The following is a 22,224-nucleotide window of genomic DNA, read 5'->3' as shown; positions in this document are numbered from 1 at the left end:
AGTTGTCAATTCAGCTGCACACTGGAAACAGAACTTGCTCGCAAGAGTTTATCGATAGTAACAGTTTTATAGCGATAGCGGTAGTGAAATAACGAGCAGTAGAGTAACAGAGACAGCAGTAGTGAGTATAGTAAACAGCAGGATTAAAATACTATAGGCACGGGGACGGATTAACGGGCGTTGCATGGATGAGAGAAACTCATGTAACAATCATAGCAGGGCATTTGCAGATAATAATAAAACGGTATCCAAGTACTAATCAATCAATAGGCATGTGTTCCAATTATAGTCGTACGTGCTCGCAATGAGAAACTTGCACAACATCTTTTGTCCTACCAGCCGGTGGCAGCCGGGCCTCAAGGGAAACTACTGGATATTAAGGTACTCCTTTTAATAGAGTACCGGAGCAAAGCATTAACACTCCGTGAACACATGTGATCCTCACATCACTACCATCCCCTCCGGTTGTCCCAATTTCGTCACTTCGGGGCCATTGGTTCCGGACGGCGACATGTGTATACAACTTGCGGGTAAGATCATAAACAACGAATATCTTCATGAATCAATAACATGTTCAGATCTGAGATCATGGCACTCGGGCCCTAGTGACAAGCATTAAGCATAACAAGTTGCAACAATATCATAAAAGTAACATCTACGGATACTAGGCACTATGCCCTAACAATCTTATGACTATTACATGACCAATCTCATCCAATCCCTACCATCCCCTTCGGCCTACAGCGGGGAATTACTCACACATGGATGGGGGAAGCATGGCTGGTTGATGGAGAGGCGTTGGCGGTGATGATGGCGATGATCTCCTCCAATTCCCCGTCCCGGCGGAGTGCCAGAACGGAGACTTCTGGCTCCCGAGACGGAGTTTCGCGATGTGGCGGCGTTCTGGAGGGTTTCGGCGACTTCGACTTCTCCCCGTGCGTTTTTAGGTCGAGGCCAATAAGTAGTCCGAAGGAGAGCGTCGGAGGCCGGCTGAGGGGGCCACACCATAGGGCCGCGCGGGCCCCCTAGGCCGCGCCGCCTTATGGTGTGGGGCCCTCGGGCCTCCACTTGATTTGTTCTTCCGGCTCCGTCGCATGCTCGGGAAAATAGGGCCTTCTGTCAAAATCCCGAGGTTTTTCCTGAAAGTTGGATTTCTGCACAAAAACGAGACACCAGAACAGTTCTGCTGAAAACTGCGTTAGTCCGTGTTAGTTGCATCCAAAATACACAAATTAGAGGCAAAACAATAGCAAAAGTGTTCGGGAAAGTAGATACGTTTTGGACGTATCAAGGACACAAACTTTTTTACCAAGATCATCTAGCGCCCTAGACCACTTTCTAGTTTTTTCATTAGTATGATGGATACAATATTCATCTTCGATTTGATTAATTCCACAAGGTCTATGCATTCCACAAAAATTAACATGCTTATAGGAAATAGCATTCTTAGGAGTTTGAGCATGTTTATTGCAATCATTAACAACAATTTCATCCTTCATACAAGCCTCTTTAAAAGGTTCATGATACTTATCAAAATTCTTCCTAGGCAATTCAAAATGAGAGGCAAAAGCTTTATAAAGATTTGCAGCAACTTGAGAGTCAAGACCATAGGTAGCACTCATATTTCGAAATTTACTAGTATCCATAAAAGTTTCAATGCATTCATAATCATAGTTTATACCTGATTCTTTACCTTTGTCGTTCTCTCAATCTTCAGCGTTCTCCTGAATCCGATTAAGAAGGTCCCATTTAAACTCTTCTTTATTGCGCGTGAATGATCCAGAACAAGCAGTATCCAGCAAGGTTTTATCTTGAAAAGAAAGTCTTGCATAGAAATTATCAATGATGATATTACCAGGAAGCTCATGATTGGGGCATTTGAGCATTAAAGACTTCAATCTCTCCCATGCTTGGGCAATACTCTCTCCATCATGAGGCTAGAAATTATATATTCGGTTTCGGTCTTTGTGAATTTCACTTGGAGGATAGAATTTAGAATAAAATAGAGGCACAATATCCTTCCAATCAAGAGAATGCTCATCCTTCAGCGAGTTTATACCAATGCGCCGCTTTACCAGACAACGACATAGAGAATAATTTCTTCTTCACTTCATCCATAGAGATACCTGCACACTTGAATAACCCGCATAATTCATGCAAAAAGAGTAAATGATCTCCAGGATGGACAATTCCATCCCCTTCATAGTGGTTATCCACAACACGTTCAATAATTTTCATATGGATTTTATATGGAATACTTTCAGTAGGTGCATTTAAAATATCACAAGCATCATTAGAGTTATCGCATATGGGAGATAAAGTATTATCAGAGCAAATTTTCTCCCCTAAAGATGGGAAGCTAAAAATATCACAAAAACTAGCTTCCCCAAGCTTAGACTTCTCCATAGCATTAGCGAGTAATTGCATTCATACTAATAACATCGCTACTAGCATGCAAATAAGGTTCCATAGGTTTTTTAATTTTCGCATCAAACAATTCTAACTCAGGAAAAAGATTAAGAAGCTCATTGTTATTTTCCATTATGCCTTACTAGTGTAAAACAAGAAACAAAAAGATGCAATTGCAGGATCTAAAGGAAATAGCTTCGAGCACTCACACACCGGCAACAATGCTAGGAAATAGCTTAGTAGTCGGAGGATGTGAATACCTTTTACCTTACCTCCCCGGCAACGACGCCAGAAAAGTGCTTGATGTCTACGGGAGCTTCTATTCTTGTAGACAGTGTTGGGCCTCCAAGAGCGAGAGGTTTGTAGAACAGCGAGCAAGTTTCCCTTAAGTGGATCACCCAAGGTTTATCAAACTCGGGGAGGAAGAGGTCAAAGATATCCCTCTCGAGCAACCACCGCAATCACGATACAAGAAGTCTCTTGTGTCCCCAACACACCTAATACACTTTTCGGATGTATAGGTGCACTAGTTCGGCGAAGAGATAGTGAAATACAAGTAATATGGATGTATATGAGTGGTAATAGCAATCTGAATAAAATATGGCAGCGAGTAAACATGCAACGAACGATAAATAAACGGAGATTCGATGTTTGGAAACAAGGCCTAGGGATCATACTTTCACTAGTGGACACTCTCAACATTGATCACATAATAAATAAGTTCTCTTCCTTTGTGCTACATATACTCTTATTTGATAACAAACACCATTCGTTGTGTAGGGCTACAAGAGCACCTCAATGCCGGAGTTAACAAGCGCCACAACATTCGACATTCATATTTAAGTAACCTTAGAGCCTAATAATAGTTAACTTCACAATCTACAAGAGATCACGATCATAACCCACGCCAAGTACTACATGATGCACACACTGTCCACATTACATCATGAAGGAGGAATAGACTTCTTTAATAACATCACTAGAGTAGCACATAGATTAATAGTGATACAAAGCTCATCATATGGATCTCAATCATGCAAAGCAATTCATGAGATCATTGTATTGGGGTACAGAGAGAGAGATTAACCACATAGCTACGGTAGAGCCCTCAGCCTCGGGGGAGAACTACTCCCTCCTCATCATGGGAGACAGCGATGGCGATGGAGATGGCGGTGGTGTCGATGGAGATGACTCCGGGGGCAATTCCCCGTCCCGGCGGCGTGCCGGAACAGAGACTTCTGTCCCCCGAATTGGAGTTTCACGATGTCGGCGGCTCTGGAAGGTTTTCGGGTGTTTCGTCAATCCGTGTCGAGGATTTAGGTCAGGAGGCATCTTATAGGCGAAGAGGCGGAGTCGGAGGGGCCACGGGGCCTCCCCACAATAGGGGGGCGCGCCCCCCCTTTGGCCGCGCCGCCCTGTGGGGTGGGGCCCCCCTGGCTCCCCTCCGGTCCCCCTTTGACTTTCTGGAAGGTCCCGGGAAAAATAAGATGTTGGGCATTGATTTCGTCCGATTCCGAGAATATTTCCTTTGTAGGATTTCTGAAACCAAAAACAGCAGAAAACAGGAACTGGCACTTCGGCATCTCGTTAATAGGTTAGTTCCGGAAAATGCATAAAAACGATATAAAGTGTGAACAAAACATGTAGGTATTGTCATAAAATAAGCATGGAACATAAGAAATTATAGATACGTTTGAGACGTATCAACAAGCCATATATGAGTGAGACAAAGAGTGTCCTCTTAGCCACAAAAAGCGAGTGGAGAGAAGTGCAAGACAACCCATCCACCACCTTGCACTATGTGCTCATTTGCAAGGGGCCATCGTCGGCGACTAACGACTTAACCAACATTCCTTCGTCTTTGTTGTCTCTTTTGAAGGAGTTTCAAGACGTTTTCCCCGACGAGCTACCTCATGGACTCCCACCGCTTCGGGGCATCGAGCACCGCATCGACCTCATACCCGGCGCTCCCCTTCCAAACCGCGCCGCCTACCGCACCAACCCCGAAGATACAAAGGAGATTCAACGCCAAATACAAGATCTCCTCGCTAAAGGGTACGTTCAAGAAAGCCTTAGCCCTTGTGCCGTTCCGGTGATTCTTGTTCCTAAACCGGATGAGACGCAACGAATGTGTATGGATTGTCGCCCCATCAATGCCATTACCGTTCTATACCGTCATCCCATCCCGCGTTTAGACGACATGCTGGATGAATTGAGTGGTGCCACCATTTTCTCTAAGATTGATTTGCGTAGTGGCTATCACCAAATTCGCATGGCAATTGGTGATGAATGGAAGATGGCATTCAAGACCAAACTTGGTCTATATGAATGGCTCGTCATGCCATTTGGTCTTTCAAATGCTCCATCGACTTTTATGCGTCTTATGAACCATATCTTGAGACCGCTCATTGGCAAGAGCGTGGTTGTTTACTTTGATGATATCCTCATTTATAGCAAAAATCTCACGGACCATGTTCAACATGTGAGAGAAGTCTTATGCATCTTGCGCCACGAGAAGCTTTATGCCAATCTTCCCAAATGCACCTTTGCCCAAAACAAATTGGTTTTTCTTGGTTTTGTGGTTTCCGCCAATGGCATTGAAGTGGACTCTTCGAAGGTTGACGCCATACATAATTGGCCCACGCCTACCACAGTTGGGCAAGTTCAAAGTTTCCATGGACTCGCCGGTTTCTACCGCCGCTTTGTGAAAGATTTTAGCACCATTGCTTGTCCTTTGAATGAACTTACCAAAAAGAATGTTCCATTTGTGTGGGGAAAGGCCCAACAAAATGGTTTTGATGAGTTGAAGAAACTCCTTACCGAAGCACCTCTTCTCGTGCTTCCAAACTTTGCAAAAACTTTTGAAATTGAATGTGATGCAAGTGGACTCGGTATTGGTGGAGTTCTTATGCAAGATGGAAAACCCGTGGCATATTATAGTGAGAAGTTGGACGGTGCACGCCTCAACTATCCTATTTATGACAAGGAACTTTATGCTTTGGTTCGTGTTCTTGAAATTTGGCAACATTACCTTTGGCCAAAAGAGTTTGTTATCCATTCGGATCATGAGTCTTTTAAGTACTTGAAAAGTCAAACCAATTTGAACAAGAGACATGCTAAGTGGGTTGATTTCATAGAGTCCTTCCCTTATGTTATCAAGTACAAAAAGGGAAAGGAAAATGTGGTTGCGGATGCTCTTTCCCGCAAGAATAACCTTTTACTCACCCGCTTGGACTTTCACATTTTGGGTCTTGAAGAGATCAAAGAGCTACACACTTCCGACATTTTCTTTGGACCCATTGTTGCAAAGTGTTCCGTTGAAACAGGATTTGATGATTTCTATTTACATGATGGCTACTTGTTTAAAGCTAACAAAATTTGCATACCCGAGTCTTCTCTTCGTAAGTTGCTTTTGCAAGAGTCACATGGAGGTGGTCTCATGGGACACTTTGGACGCGACAAGACACTCTCGGTGCTATCAACCCACTACTATTGGCCGAAGATGAAGCGAGACGTGGAGCGCCTATGCAACCGTTGCACCACATGCTTACAAGCTAAGTCTACAACAAATCCTTACGGTCTTTACATGCCTTTACCCATTCCATATGCTCCTTGGTCGGATATAAGAATGGACTTTGTATTAGGATTACCAAGAACAAAACATGGTCATGACTCAATATTTGTGGTAGTGGATAGGTTCTCTAAAATGGCTCATTTCATACCATGCCATAAGAGCGATGATGCTTCACACATTGATTCATTGTTTTTCATGGAAGTCATTCGCCTACACGGAATACCGGCAAGCATTGTGTCGGACCGAGACGTCAAGTTCATGAGTTATCTATGGAAGTCGCTCATGGCAAAGTTCGGAATCAAGCTCTTATTTTCGCCATCCTCGCATCCGCAAATGGACGGACAAACAGAAGTGGTGAATCGAAGCCTCTCAACACTCCTACACACACTCGTGAAGAAAAATTTGAAGTCATGGGAAGAGTGCCTTCCACACGCGGAGTTCGCCTAAAATAGAGCCAAGCACTCCACAACATCCCGGAGTCCCTTCATGATCGTCTATGGATTCGAACCTCCCACGGCACTCGACATCCTCCCACTACCTCTTCATGAAAGGACGAACATGGACTTCGACAAGCGCACCACCGCCATGAAGAAACTACATGAAGACACAAGAGCAACCATACAAGAGCATGTACTTCGCCAAGCTACCCGCCTCAACGCCAAGAAGAAGGAACGAGTGTTTGAAGAAGGAGACCTCGTTTGGATTCACCTTCGGAAAGAAAGGTTTCCCCATGAACGCAACTCCAAGCTAAAGCCAAGAGGCGATGGGCCTTTCAAGGTCCTCAAGCGCATCAACAACAACGCATACGTCATCGACATACCCACCTCCAAGTACTTGGTGAGCAACACGTTCAACATCTCGGATCTCTCCCCATATCATGGAGATGAGGAGGAACAAGAGTCGAGGACGACTCCCTCCCAAGGGAGGGGGGAGATGATGTAGCCCCGCTCACTGACGACACTACACCAAGACCAACAAGTCCCCCAAGTGGACCAATGACGCGGGCTCGAGCTAAAGCGCTACATGATAAGGTGAACTCGCTCCTCACTACCCTCGATCTCGGTACCCCACTGGATGGAATGCTACCTCATGCCGACACACTTTGTGTTATTAGGTACGTGGTGCATCAAGACCCCGGAGAGGAGGACACACCGTGGTCAAGAGGAGGAGAGGAGCAGCTGGACGTGAAGATGGGCATGGAGCTAGACCCGAAGTCATCAGAAGCGCGCGAAGGGAAGAAGGAAGCCAGCCGGTCCAGGACCCGGTTGACCGGCCCCCAGACCGGACCAGCCGGTCCAAACCGGGTTCCAGACTGGTGCCAACCGGGCGCCATACCGGGGCTCCGGGACCCCTCGTCGGTCGCCATCCGGTCCCAGGCCCGGTCTGGACCGGACGCCCCGGTCCCAGGTCCGGTTGGACCGGCTCCCTGACCGGACCGCCCAACTTGACTCGACCCGACCCACTTAAGTCGACCACTTTTGTACCCTTTCGACCCGTGTCGCCCTGTAGACCTATATAAGTACCTTGGACGCCCCCTTTTACTCTTTAGACATAAACTTGGCTTAAAACTACCTTTGAGCTTTGTCTCCCTAGGTTTAGAACTCCCTTTGTATCAAGGCTACTCTTGTTGAGGATTTGGCTACTTGTGAGAGAGATTCAAGTGTGCTCCACTCTTTCTCCCTCATCGGTCCCCGTCTCCAACACCGATCTCTCAACCCGGAACTCTACCTCGTGTCTCTTCCCGGTTGATTCTATTGGCGTGGTCCATCGAGCCACGAGGGTAAGATTCGATTGTATCGGGTTGGCGTGTGTGGTTTTGTTCTTCGTGTTCTTCGTGTTCCTCGTGTTCTTCATCCCCTCCCTCTTTTCCCCTCTTGATTCGGGTCAATCGCGAGATCGGGCCACAAACTAGGTCTTAGACCTCATCACTGCCGGAGAGGGAGATCATCACGGGAGGCCTCTACATCGCCATGCCCGCCTCCGAAGTGATGCGTGAGTAGTTCATCTCTAGACTACGGGTCCATAGCAGTAGCTAGATGGTTGTCTTCTCCAATTTATGCTTCATGTTTAGATCTTGTGAGCTGCCTATCATGATCAAGAACATCTTTATGTAATGCTACATATTGTGTTTGCTGGGATCCGATGAATATTGAATACTATGGTTGAGATTGATTATATACTTGCCATATGTTATTTGTGATCTTGCACGCTCTCCGTTGCTAGTAGCTAGATGCTCTGGCCACGTATGTGTTTGTGATTCCAAGAGGGAGTATGTATGCTCGATAGTGGGTTCATTCCTCTAGTAATCTGGGACAGTGACTATAACTTCTAAGATTGTAGATGTGATGTTGCTACTAGGGAGAAAACAATAATGCTTTGTTTAAGGATAATTCTATTGTTTACGTACTTTACACACTGATAAATTCATCCACTGCAAACACCTGTTTTGTTACTTACTGCAAGCATTGTTCTCTTTAATTCCACCGCAAAACAAACAAATTTTTCCACACTATACGGTTAATTCTTTATTTTCAGCAAAACCGGTGAGATTGACAACCTTAGTGTAAGTTGGGGCAAAGTATTTTGGTTGTGTTGTGTGCAGATTCCACGTTGTTGCTGACGCCGGTAGTGCGTCCTGCCAAAAGTCAGCTATCAACACCTTCAGAAGTGATTTCTTTGTCCTAATGGTCGATTAAATCTTGGTTTCTTACTGAGGGAAAACTTACTACTGTGCTCATCATACCTTCCTCTTGGAGTTCCCCTACGGTGTGCTTGATACGTCTCAAACGTATCTATAATTTTTGATGCTCCATGCTTGTTTTACACCAACTTATATATGTTTTGATCATGCTTCGTTGCACTTTTATACATTTTCCGCCACTAACCTATTAAAAAACAGTTGCTTTCAATGCACTATTATACATTTTTCGGCACTAACCTATTAACAAACAATTGCTTTCAATGCACTTATAGTAATCATCTTGTCATGTATGGTCGAAATTCTGTCAATTGCCCAGCTGTAATTTGTTCACCAAACATGTTATTTATCTTTATGGAGAGATGCCTCTAGTTAACTGTGGACCCCGGTCCTTTCCTTTACACTGATAAATTCAACCACTGCAATCCTGCTCTGTTACTTACTGCAAAGCTATGTTCTCTTTAATTACTGCAAACATCTCTTTCCACTCGATATGTCTAATCCGTTGTGTTCAGCAAACCGGTGAGATTGACAACCTCACTATAAATTGGGGCAAAGTACTTTGGTTATGTTGTGTGCAGGTTCCACGTTGTTGCTGACGCCGGTAGTGCGTCCTGCCGCTAGTCGGCTAGCAACACCTTCAGAAGTCACGCTTTTCTCCTACTGGTCGATTAACCCTTGGTTTCTTACTGAGGAAAACTTATTGATGTGCTTATGACACCTTTGTCTTGGGGTTTCCCAACCTCTTCCACAACAACCGCCACCAAGATTGTCTGGCGCCATCACCGGAGCACCATCAAGATTTTCTGGCGCCGTTGCCGGGGAGAAAGAGGAATTCTGCATGGGAAGTCTCTCATCTCCAATCTCTTTACTTTGTTATTGTTTTGCTTAGTTTAGTTTATTTTGTTTTCTTAATTATATCAAAAACACAAAAATAGTTTCCTTTATAGTTGTCTTTATATTAAAAACACAGCAACATTAGTTTCTTTTATAGTTGTTATTTTATTTCTAGTTCATTATGTTGTTCTCTAAGTACGATCTGAAGGATCTATCTGTAGGTAGTGGTTCTATAATTGGGAAAAGATAACATTGAAAAATTCTTCAATCATGTTAGTAAGCATAAAGATATTAAGGATAAATTCCTGGTAGAACTTGCTCCTAATTATGAAACTGCTACAGCTTGTTTAGTTCAAATGCTGGAGGCTAGATTTGTTAGCCTTAATCCCATAATGCATCAAATGTTTCTTAAACTCCATGAAGTTGAGGATGATGAAAAGAAAGATTTTATCCTAGAAACTTTGCTTAAGAAATTTAAAGATGTTGTGATAGAAGCTAGGAAAGTCTTCGACCGGTTTGAGATGCTATGGCTCATGTGTAGATATCTTTGCTACACTTGAAAAAATAGACAAAACCACAAATAGGAGAGAAAGTAAAATACCAATACCTTTCAAACTCGTAGCAATGCATGAAGCTTGGGAAAATAATTTTGATTGAATTGTTCCTGAAAATCCATTTGATGAAAGTAGCGAACCTAAAAGTGCTGATAAAGAGTCTTCTAAAACTTATATTGATAAGATACAAATTCTTGTTGAAAAGACTTCTCGCATTGATCTTGATGCTTCTTCACTTGATAATACTTGATGCTAGCTCTTTTTCTTCGCCTAGCTGAAAGGCGTTAAAGAAAAAGCACTCTTGGAAGATAACCCATGTTTATTTACTGTAATTTTTTCTTTTTCTTGAGTCTTGGAAGTTACTACCTCTGTAATAACCTCTCCTTATCATTTTCATTTCGTTTTTGTGCCAAGAATAGCCTCTAATAGGAAGAAACTAAGATTTGGGGAAGTTGCTGTCCTGAAAACAGATTCCGTGCTATCACCATAAAAAATCGTATAAATGTCTAGAGCGAAAATTTGAGCTGCCATTTTTTATGAATATGCCCCAGGTTATTATCAAACTTTCGTTAGTTGACCACTTTTCGAGATGAGCAACAGAGGATTTTCGGAAAAATCGATCTTTACCTGTTGTTCTGTTTTGACAGATTTCTGCATTATTTACATTTGCCTCTTAATCTTTTTATTTTTGAGTTCTTTTGATCAAAGAGCTTTTTGAAGAGTTTCTACAGTATATAATGCTTTAATAATTGTTTGATATATATTAGTACTGAACTCAAGTGGATTTGTTTATTTTGATTGTACTAATACTGCTAATAAAGAATTGTGTGAAGGTTTGTATGAAGAAAGTTTTCAAGTGTAGGGAGAGAACAATGATGCGATGAGATGAAGAATGGACAAAATCTCAACCTTTAGGATTCCCCTGCACCCCAAGAAATATCCAAGAGGTACAAGCGTCAAAGCTTGGGGATGTCCAAGGCATCCCCTCTTTATCAACAAAGTAACATGTCATCTCTCGATGCGCTATATTTTTATTGCTTCATACGCTATGTGTTGTTCTTGAAGCATCTTTATTTTTGTTTTTAGTTTAGTTTAGTTTTGTTTGCTGTATCATATATTGGATCCCGACATATTTGTTTTGGATAAAGACCCGCTCCTTTTTAATTGCATAGAACGCTCTAGTTTTCGCCGTTATTGTTCTGCGAGTGTTCTAGTTTTCTAGTACTACGTTTAGCTCTTGTTGTTTCACTCGAATTGTTTTCAGAGCTCGTTGGTACTCTTTTATTTGTGTATGATTAGCTCACTGGTCCATATTGTATTTCATCTCTGAGAGATATTTCAAATAAGTTGATTGGTGTTGGATACGAGTAAAATATTTCATGACTATAGTGATGCAAAAGGAAGCTTGTCTAGACTGTGGCATAGACTTTGGCATGTCATGTTGATGTTATTCTTGTCATATGCTTAGTATTTATTGTTGTAGCATGACTTGTCTCAAATATCTGACAGTGCATAATGTGTCATCGAAAGAATCATGTGTTGTTCCTATCATAAAAGCATAATATTGTGTTATTCTTCTTTGATGCTTTATTGGGTTGACTTGGCGCATGCTTATACCATGTTATGACTATAACCAGTCAACTAAAGCCTCTATGATCATTTAGTTTTTGACTTGTAATATCACTTTATGCTTTGATTGATAATGTTTTGTCGCTATGCATGATTATGGCCATTATTGCTCTCTTAGTTGGTCGCTCCAGTCTTTTGCTAGCCTCCGCATGTGCTGAGTATGAACTCTACTCGTGCATCCAATCAAGATAAATAAAAGTTTGCCAATTGTGTCCACCATATCTACCTATTAGCATTATTTCTATTCCAAGTTTATTCATCATGTTTTTATTTATCTTTCAAATTAAAATTTGGCATGAGAAAATTAGTCAGTAAAGCTCTCACGAACTTGATGGCACATTGACTTTCTTGCACTTAATAAACTTGATCATTGTGACTATATTATGAAATTTATATGTTTGCAAATTACAAGTTGGAGTTAGTATAACCATGCTTTCATGGGGAACACTTTCGACATTGCACTTATATTTAGTTGATGTCATGTTCTTTTGCTTATGGATGCCTAGCGGTGCGAAATAAAATGGAAACGTGTAAGTCCATGGAGTTTGTATATGAGTTAGAGAAACGCCTGGGCCGCTAATCTAAGCCATGCATCATTCATGGTGGAAATTTACAGCGAACCATAGTGAGCATTCTATGAAGCATTTTCAATAAAAAGCTATACACTTAGTAAATAAAAATTTGTTGAGATGCTCATTGCCTGTTTGTCTTGTTATTTTGACATGGGATTGATCCTACAAGAGTACCTCCATATCATCGGGCAAGAGGTACCACGTTGGAGGTTCTCGATGATACATGTATACTTACAATGACAAAAAATTATTTGGGACCTAAGTTGAGTATCATGAGGTTTAGGTACTCGTATTCAAGGGGCATGAGATTTTCAACTTGTGATTTGCAAGCATATAGCTCATATTTGATTCACATTAACTTTAACCATTCAATGCTTATGATAGGGGCAATGAGAGCTCAAAACTAATAAGTACCATACTTTTTGGAAGGTTTATAAAACTTGTTTATTTTGCTTACTTTGCAAAGAGTCTTTCTTTTACTATTATGTTGAGTCTTCATCTTCTTCTTTATGCACCAATTAAGAGAGCATAGTTGTCATTCTTAGTGCAATATGCATAGTCCCCATATTATTATTGATTGATTCATGATTGTGACTATTGCTTGTTCTTTAATTACTTGTATCTAGTCACCCTTTGAACTTTGAAGGTGTCCTAGCATTTATGTTTTGCTACTTCATAAAGGACATGTTGAGTACCAATTTGTTATGTTTATTCTATGCTCATAAACAAACAATTGCTTTCAATGCACTATTATTCATGATCCTCTGTTTGAGTTAATTCTCATGTTATAACATAGTTGTTAAGTTCTATTGAATTATATCTATCATGCCTATGATTAAATTACTTAGATCCCAGCTCACAATATTTGACAATGCTTGATCAAGATTGTGTTGGCTGCATATCACCTAAAAAATTATTTTGTTATCACTTACCTACTCGAGGACGAGCAGGAGTTAAGCTTGGGGATGCTTGATACGTCTCAAACATATCTATAATTTTTGATGCTCCATGCTTGTTTTACACCAACTTATATATGTTTTGCTCATGCTTCGTTGCACTTTTATACATTTTCGGCACTAACCTATTAACAACATGCCACAGTGTCAGTTCCTGTTTTTTGCTGTTTTTTGTATTTCAGAAAAGTTGTACATGAAATATTCTCGGAATTGGACGAAACAAAAGCCGAAGCCAATATTTTTCCGTAACGAAGACGAAGTACAAAGGGGAGACGAAGAGGAGCCACAGGGGGGCCAAACCACCCCTTGGCGCGGCTAGGCCTGGGCCCGCGCCAAGGCATGGTGTGGCCCACCCAGGTGGCCACCGACATCGCCCCTCCGCCTATTTAATCACGATCTCGGGAAAATCTTGAATAACCGAGCCTCCATCCACGAAAAGTTCCGTCGCGGCCGCCATTGCAGAACCCATCTCGAGAGGGTTCTGAAGCTCTTCCCGGCACACTGCTGGAGGGGGAAATCATCGCCGGAGGCATCTACATCGCCATGCCCACCTCCGTAGTGATGCGTGAGTAGCTCATCCCTGGACTATGGGTCCATAGTAGTAGCTAGATGGTTTTGTTCTCCAATTTGTGCCTCAATCTTGTGAGCTGCCCTACATGATCAAGATCATCCTTATCTAATGCTACATGTTGTGTTTGCTAGGATACGATGAATATTGTATACTATGTTGAGGTTGATTATATATTCATGTCATATGTTATTTGTGATCTTGCATGCTCTCCGTTGCTAGTAGATACTCTGGCCAAGTAGATGCTTGTGACTCCAAGAGGGGGTATTTATGCTCGATAGTAGGCTCATGCCTCTAGTTTACTGGAAGAGTGACAATAACTTCTAAGATTGTAGATGTGTTGTTGCTACTAGGGAGAAAACAACAATGTTTTATCCAAGGGTAATTCTATTATTTACTTTACACACATTGCTTAATGCGATAATATGTTGCTTGCAACTTAATACTAAAAGTGATTCGTACGATAACCGGAAGGTGGATTAATACTCATAGACGCAGTTGGATTATGGTCTATGTATTATGTTGTAATGCCCAAACGAATCTCATAGTAATCATCTTGTCATGTATGGTCGATATTCTGTCAATTCCCTAGCTGTAATTTATTCACCCAACATGTTATTTATCTTTATGGAGAGACGCCTCTAGTGAACTGTGGACCCCGGTCCTTTCCTTTACACTGGTAAATTCAACCACTACAATCCTGCTCTGATACTTACTGCAAAACTCTATTCTCTTTAATTACTGCAAACATCTTTTTCCACTCGATACGTCTAATCATTTGTGTTCAGCAAACCGGTGAGATTGACAACCTCACTGTAAGTTGGGGCAATGTACTTTGGTTGTGTTGTGTGCAGGTTACACGTTGTTGCTGACGCCGGTAGTGCGCCCTGCCACTAGTCAGCTTGCAACACCTTCAGAAGTCACGCCTTTCTCCTACTGGTCGATTAAACCTTGGTTTCTTACTGAGGGAAAACTTGCTGCTGTGCTCATCACACCTTCCTCTTGGGTTTCCCAACCGCTTCCACAACAACCGCCACCAAGATTGTCTGGCGCCATCACCGGAGCACCATCAGTGCTCTGCACTCATCACGAGGCTCGCCCCGTATTAAAACGGGCTGCGGAGGGGATTTCAGTGTCCAAAGCCTACTCCCCTCCGCCGTTTTCCTCCACCTCCTCCGACAAGAAATCGTCACACCGCCAGTGCCGCTTTGCCGCACCTCGACCTCCCATGGCTAGCCGTGGAAGCTCCGCGAGGGGAGGCGGTGGTTTGGGCGGCGGAGATTTGCCGCCGCGGCCCCCCGTATTCCGCACGAAGGCAGAGCGACGCAAATGGAACCGTTCTGAGGGCGCGCACAAGCGCAACGCCCGTCGGTGGACGAACCGCGGGCTCACGCCTCTGGGGAAGCTCGCGCGCTACACGAACGGTGGCGAGGGCTCCTCCTCCGGCGTGTCGTGCCGCCCCCCACGCCCGCCGATGTACGATAACTCGGAGAAGGAGGAGGATGCGGCGCCAGCACGAGCGCCTCTCTTCTCCGCCGGCGACTACGTTTACGACGACCAGGAGGAGGACACCATCATCGCGCAAATGGCGGCTGTGTCCGAGGCGGAGGCGCGAGCACGCTGGCGCCGGGAGGAGGCGGACGCGGTCCGCCAGGCCCGCGAGTACGAGGCGGCACGCCGGGAGGAACGCGTCCGCCGTGTCAAGCTCGAGATCATCGAGCTCGACTCGAAGTAGGAGCTCGATGCATCCGCCGCCTTGCCTTCCTCTGTCACCACCTCCCCCGCCGCGCGTAGAGGCCCCCGGGGCCGAATTTTGGTCAAAATTAGGTCACGCGGTGGTGACTGTTAGTTAATTTAGGTTCATAGTTCAAATTATGTAAAGTTTGGTGCTCAATCGGAGCAACAACTATCGTCTATATGTGTTCATCGATGAATTCTTCCGCGGGAATTTTAATTTCGTTTTTTTCTTTCTATTTTACGGTTTCTGTTCTGCGCGAGTGGCAAAATCAACCGAACAAACGTTTTCGGAGACTGAATTAGAATTTTTCAGTTCCCATTTTTCGGTTACTACTAGAGATGCTCTAAGGTAGGCAAACCACTTAAGCTTTGCCTTGGACTATACAACTATGCATATTTCATAGACTTCTAAAACTATTGATACTGTTGTAGCATTCTCAAATTCTAAAACTCATTTCTTCCTGTTGCAGATACTAGAAAAGTATAAGGAGGATTATTGCACCATCGATGGACGGGGAGAGCTCGGGCCGGGTCGTGTGGCTTGCTGTTTTCTCCGACATGGTTTTACCGACAAAAACATACTTTGTGTCACTTCATTCATGATATGGATTTTTATCTCCCGCTGCAACGCACAAATATATTTTCTAATCTATTTTAAGGGCGCGTTTGGTAGGTTGCATGCCGCTTGGCTCGCATCGGGTCAGCAATTTTCCGCCCATTTGGTTGCCTGGACCGAGCTGCGTTCTTGCATGAACCGGTTTTCAAAGCAGTGTTGGGCTAGGTCCTGGAGGAACGTTCGGTTCGGCAGTTTTCAGCGGTGCATGCAAATCTCCACGCCCGCTGATGCAAAAGGGAATCTTCGACGCACGTGCGGAGACGAGAATGGAGATGGCGGAAGTTGCACCGCGCATTGGCGAAAAGTGAAAATGAGGGCGGGAAGGATTCCGTCACCTCCCGTCGCGCCCCATGGCCTATTTCTACCCCCTCCTCCATTGTCCCCCCAAATTTCCAGCTCCTCCTCCCGTTGGCAAGCATGTAAGAGGCGCACACATCTTCGATCGGCGATGGTTGCAGCGGCGGCGGCGACGAGTACATCTGGGCTGCTTCATCTACTTCCTGGTCCAACACATCTTCACCTCCAACGATGACTGTAAGCCATCCGTTATCCCGGTAGCGTGGTAATGTTTAGATCTAGGTTAATGGTAGTCAGATCTTGTCTAGGGTTTGGTCTTGTAGCAGGGGTTAGTTTGGATTATGGTGAGTTATCATGATCTTGCTAGGGTTCGACATTTCCTATTGCTACTTTGTCCTAAATGTGCTCACCTGCCTTGATCTTCCAAGGTTTTGTGCTATTCACCATTGCAATGAACTGCTTATCTGATATAGGATGATTGTTGGTATGTGATACGTCTCCGACGTATCGATAATTTCTTATGTTCCATGCCACATTTAGTGATGATATCTACATGTTTTATGCACACTTTATGTCATATTCGTGCATTTTCTGGAACTAACCTATTAACAAGATGCCGAAGAGCCGATTCTTTGTTTTCTGCTGTTTTTGGTTTCAGAAATCCTAGTAACGAAATATTCTCGGAATTGGACGAAATCAAGACCCAGGGTCCTATTTTGCCACGAAGCTTACGGAAGACCGAAGAGGAGTCGAAGTGGGGCCACGAGGGGCCGCCACCATAGGGCGGCGCGGCCCAGCCCTTGGCCGCGCCGACCTGTGGTGTGGGGCCCTCGTGTGGCCCCCCGCGTTGCCCTTCCGCCTACAAATAGCCTCCGTCGCGAAACCCCCAGTACCGAGAGCCACGATACGGAAAACCTTGCGAGACGCCGCCGCCGCCAATCCCATCTCGGGGGATTACGGAGATCTCCTCCGGCACCTCGCCGGAGAGGGGATTCATCTCCCGGAGGACTCTACACCGCCATGGTCGCCTCCGGAGTGATGAGTGAGTAGTTCACCCCTGTACTATGGGTCCATAGCGGTAGCTAGATGGTTGTCTTCTCCTCATTGTGCTTCATTGTTGGATCTTGTGAGCTGCCTAACATGATCAAGATCATCTATCTGTAATACTATATGTTGTGTTTGTCGGGATCCGATGGATAGAGAATACCATGTTATGTTAATTATCAAGTTATTACATATATGTTGTTTATGATCTTGCATGCTCTCCGTTATTAGTAGAGGCTCGGCCAAGTTTTTGCTCTTAACTCCAAGAGGGAGTATTTATGCTCGATAGTGGGTTCATGCCTGCATTGACACCAGGACGAGTGACGAAAGTTCTAAGGTTGTGTTGTCTTGTTGCCACTAGGGATAAAACATTGGCGCTATGTCCGAGGATGTAGTTGTTGATTACATTACGCACCATACTTAATGCAATTGTCCGTTGCTTTGCAACTTAATACTGGAAGGGGTTCGGATGATAACCTCGAAGGTGGACTTTTTAGGCATAGATGCAGTTGGATGGCGGTCTATGTACTTTGTCGTAATGCCCAATTAAATCTCACTATACTTATCATATCATGTATGTGCATTGTTATGCCCTCTCTATTTGTCAATTGCCCGACTGTAATTTTTTCACCCAACATGCTTTTATCTTATGGGAGAGACACCTCTAGTGAACTGTGGACCCCGGTCCATTCTTTTATACTTGAAATACAAATCTGCTGCAATACTTGTTCTTTACTTGTTTTCTTGCAAACAATCATCTTCCACACAATACGGTTAATCCTTTGTTACAGCAAGCCGGTGAGATTGACAACCTCATCTGTTTCGTTGGGGAAAAGTACTTTGGTTGTGTTGTGCAGGTTCCACGTTGGCGCCGGAATCTCCGGTGTTGCGCCGCACTACATCCCACCGCCATCAACCTTCAACGTGCTTCTTGGCTCCTCCTGGTTCGATAAACCTTGGTTTCTTTACGAGGGAAAACTTGCTGCTGTGCGCATCATACCTTCCTCTTGGGGTTCCCCAACGAACGTGTGAAATACACGCCATCAAGCATATTTTCACGGCGCCGTTGCCGGGGAGATCAAGACACGCTGCAAGGGAGTCTCCACTTCTCAATCACTTTACTTTGTTTTTGTCTTGCTTTATTTTATTTACTACTTTGTTTGCTGCATTATATCAAAACACAAAAAAAATTAGTTGCTAGCTTTACTTTATTTACTGTCTTGTTTGCTATATCAAAAACACAAAAAAATTTAGTTTACTTGCATTTACTTTACTTGATTCATCATGTTTCCTTTTAATTTTACCACAAAATACATACCGGTAGGACGCGGGTCTATCATTGGGAGAAACAATATAGAAGAATTCTTCAGTCATGTTAGTACCACTGAAGATTTTGAAGATAGACACTTGGTAGAACTTGCTCCTACTTATGAAATTGCTGCTGCTGCTTTAGTTCGCATGTTGGAAACTAAATTTGTTAATCTCAATCCTATAATCCAACACATGTTTCTTACACTTGGTGATTTGGAAGAGGGGAAAAGAAAGATTTTGTTTTAGAAACCCTTCTTAGAGAATTTGGAGGTCTAGCAAGAGAGGCTAGAAAGGTCTTCGCTAAATTTAATATGCTTGGTTCTCATACTAATTTTGTTAGTATCCTTGAAAAAATGGACATGGATAGGATAAGATACACTAATAATGCTAATGATGGTGGGGAGATCAAAGCACCAATACCATGTAAACTCCTAGCTATGAATGATGCACTAGAAAATAACTATGCTTGGCTTGTTCCTAAAAATTTGTTCGATGAGAGTAGCAAGCCCAAGACTAATGAGAAGGGAGACGCTGAAACTTATGTATCCAATATACTATGCATGGTTGAGAAAACTCCAAACCCCGCTGTAGGTGCACCACCCTTCGATAATACTTGATATACACTTTACGCGCCTAGCTGAAAGGCGTTAAAGAAAAGCGCTTACGGGAGACAACCCATGTTTTTACTACAGTATTTTTGTTTTATATTTGAGTCTTGGAAGTTGTTTACTACTGTAGCAACCTCTCCTTATCTTAGTTTAATGTTTTGTTGTGCCAAGTGAAGTCTTTGATAGTAAAGTAAGTACTAGATTTGGATTACTGCACAGTTTCAGATTTCTTTGCTGTCACGAATCTGGGTCTACCTCCCTGTGGGTAGCTCAGAAAATTAAGCCAATTTACGTGCATGATCCTCAGATATGTACGCAACTTTCATTCAATTTGAGCATTTTCATTTGAGCAAGTCTGGTGGCCTAATAAAATCCATCTTTACGGACTGTTCTGTTTTGACAGATTCTGCCTTTTATTTCGCATTGCCTCTTTTGCTATGTTGGATGAATTTCTTTGATCCATTAATGTCCAGTAGCTTTATGCAATGTCCATAAGTGTTAAAAATGATTGTGTCACCTCTGAACATGTTAATTTTTATTGTGCACTAACCCTCTAATGAGTTGTTTCGAGTTTGGTGTGGAGGAAGTTTTCAAGGATCAAGAGAGGAGTATGATACAATATGATCAAGGAGAGTGAAAGCTCTAAGCTTGGGGATGCCCCGGTGGTTCACCCCTGCATATTCTAAGAAGACTCAAGCGTCTAAGCTTGGGGATGCCCAAGGCATCCCCTTCTTCATCGACAACATTATCAGGTTCCTCCCCTGAAACTATATTTTTATTCCGTCACATCTTATGCACTTTGCTTGGAGCGTCGGTTTGTTTTTGTTTTTGTTTTGTTTGAATAAAGTTGGATCCTAGCATTCATTGTATGGGAGAGAGACACGCTCCGCTGTAGCATATGGACAAGTATGTCCTTAGGCTCTACTCATAGTATTCATGGCGAAGTTTCTTCTTCGTTAAATTGTTATATGGTTGGAATTGGAAAATAATACATGTAGTATTTGCTATAATATCTTGGATAATGTGTTACTTGGCAATTGTTGTGCTCATGTTTAAGCTCTTGCATCATATACTTTGCACCCATTAATGAAGAAACACTTAGAGCTTGCTAATTTGGTTTGCATATTTGGTTTCTCTAGAGTCTAGATAATATCTAGTATTGAGTTTTGAACAACAAGAAAGACGGTGTAGAGTCTTATAATGTTTACAATATGTCTTTTATGTGAGTTTTGCTGCACCGTTCATCCTTGTGTTTGTTTCAAATAACCTTGCTAGCCTAAACCTTGTATCGAGAGGGAATACTTCTCATGCATCCAAAATCCTTGAGCCAACCACTATGCCATTTGTGTCCACCATATCTACCTACTACATGGTATTTCTCCGCCATTCCAAAGTAAATTGCTTGAGTGCTACCTTTAAATTTCCATCATTCGCCTTTGCAATATATAGCTCATGGGACAAAAATAGCCTTAAAAACTATTGTGGTATTGAATATGTACTTATGCACTTTATCTATTATTAAGTTGCTTGTTGTGCGATAACCATGTTTCTGGGGACGCCATCAACTATTCGTTGTTGAGTATCATGTGAGTTGCTATGCATGTCCGTCTTGTCTGAAGTAAGAGAGATCTACCACCTTAATGGTTGGAGCATGCATATTGTTAGAGAAGAACATTGGGCCGCCAACTAAAGCCATGAATCATGGTGGAAGTTTCAGTTTTGGACATATATCCTCAATCTCATATGAGAATAATAATTGTTGTCACATGCTTATGCATTAAAGAGGAGTCCATTATCTCGTTGTCCATGTTGTCCCGGTATGGGTGTCTAAGTTGAAGAATGATCAAAAGCGAGAAATCCAATGCGAACTTTCTCCTTAGACCCTTGTACGAGGCGGCATGGAGGTACCCCATTGTGACACTTGGTTAAAACATGTGCATTGCGATGATCCGGTAGTCCAAGCTAATTAGGACAAGGTGCGGGCACTATTAGTATACTATGCATGAGGCTTGCAACTTGTAGGATATAATGTTCATAACTCATATGCTTTATTACTACCGTTGACAAAATTGTTTCATGTTTTCAAAATAAAAGCTCTAGCACAAATATAGCAATCGATGCTTTCCTCTTTGAAGGACCATTCTTTTTTACTTTTATGTTGAGTCAGATCACCTATCTCTCTCCACCTCAAGAAGCAAACACTTGCGTGAACTGTGCATTGATTCCTACATACTTGCATATTGCACTTGTTATATTACTCTATGTTGACAATTATCTATGAGATATACATGTTACAAGTTGAAAGCAACCGCTGAAACTTAAATCTTCCTTTGTGTTGCTTCAATACCTTTACTTTGATTTATTGCTTTATGAGTTAACTCTTATGCAAGACTTATTGATGCTTGTCTTGAAGTACTATTCATGAAAAGTCTTTGCTTTATGATTCACTTGTTTACTCATGTCATTACCATTGTTTTGATCGTTGCATTCATTACATATGTTTACAAATAGTTTGATCAAGGTTATGATGGCATGTCACTTCAGAAATTATCTTTGTTATCATTTTACCTGCTCGGGACGAGCAGAACTAAGCTTGGGGATGCTGATACGTCTCCGACGTATCGATAATTTCTTATGTTCCATGCCACATTATTGATGATATCTACATGTTTTATGCACACTTTATGTCATATTCGTGCATTTTCTGGAACTAACCTATTAACAAGATGCCGAAGAGCCATTTGATGTTTTCTGCTGTTTTTGGTTTCATAAATCCTAGTAACGAAATATTCTCGGAATTGGACGAAATCAAGA

The sequence above is a fragment of the Lolium rigidum genome, chromosome 4 (assembly GCF_022539505.1).
Source record: "Lolium rigidum isolate FL_2022 chromosome 4, APGP_CSIRO_Lrig_0.1, whole genome shotgun sequence".
In the NCBI taxonomy this organism is placed as follows: domain Eukaryota; kingdom Viridiplantae; phylum Streptophyta; class Magnoliopsida; order Poales; family Poaceae; genus Lolium; species Lolium rigidum.
This window is presented reverse-complemented; position numbering follows the sequence as displayed.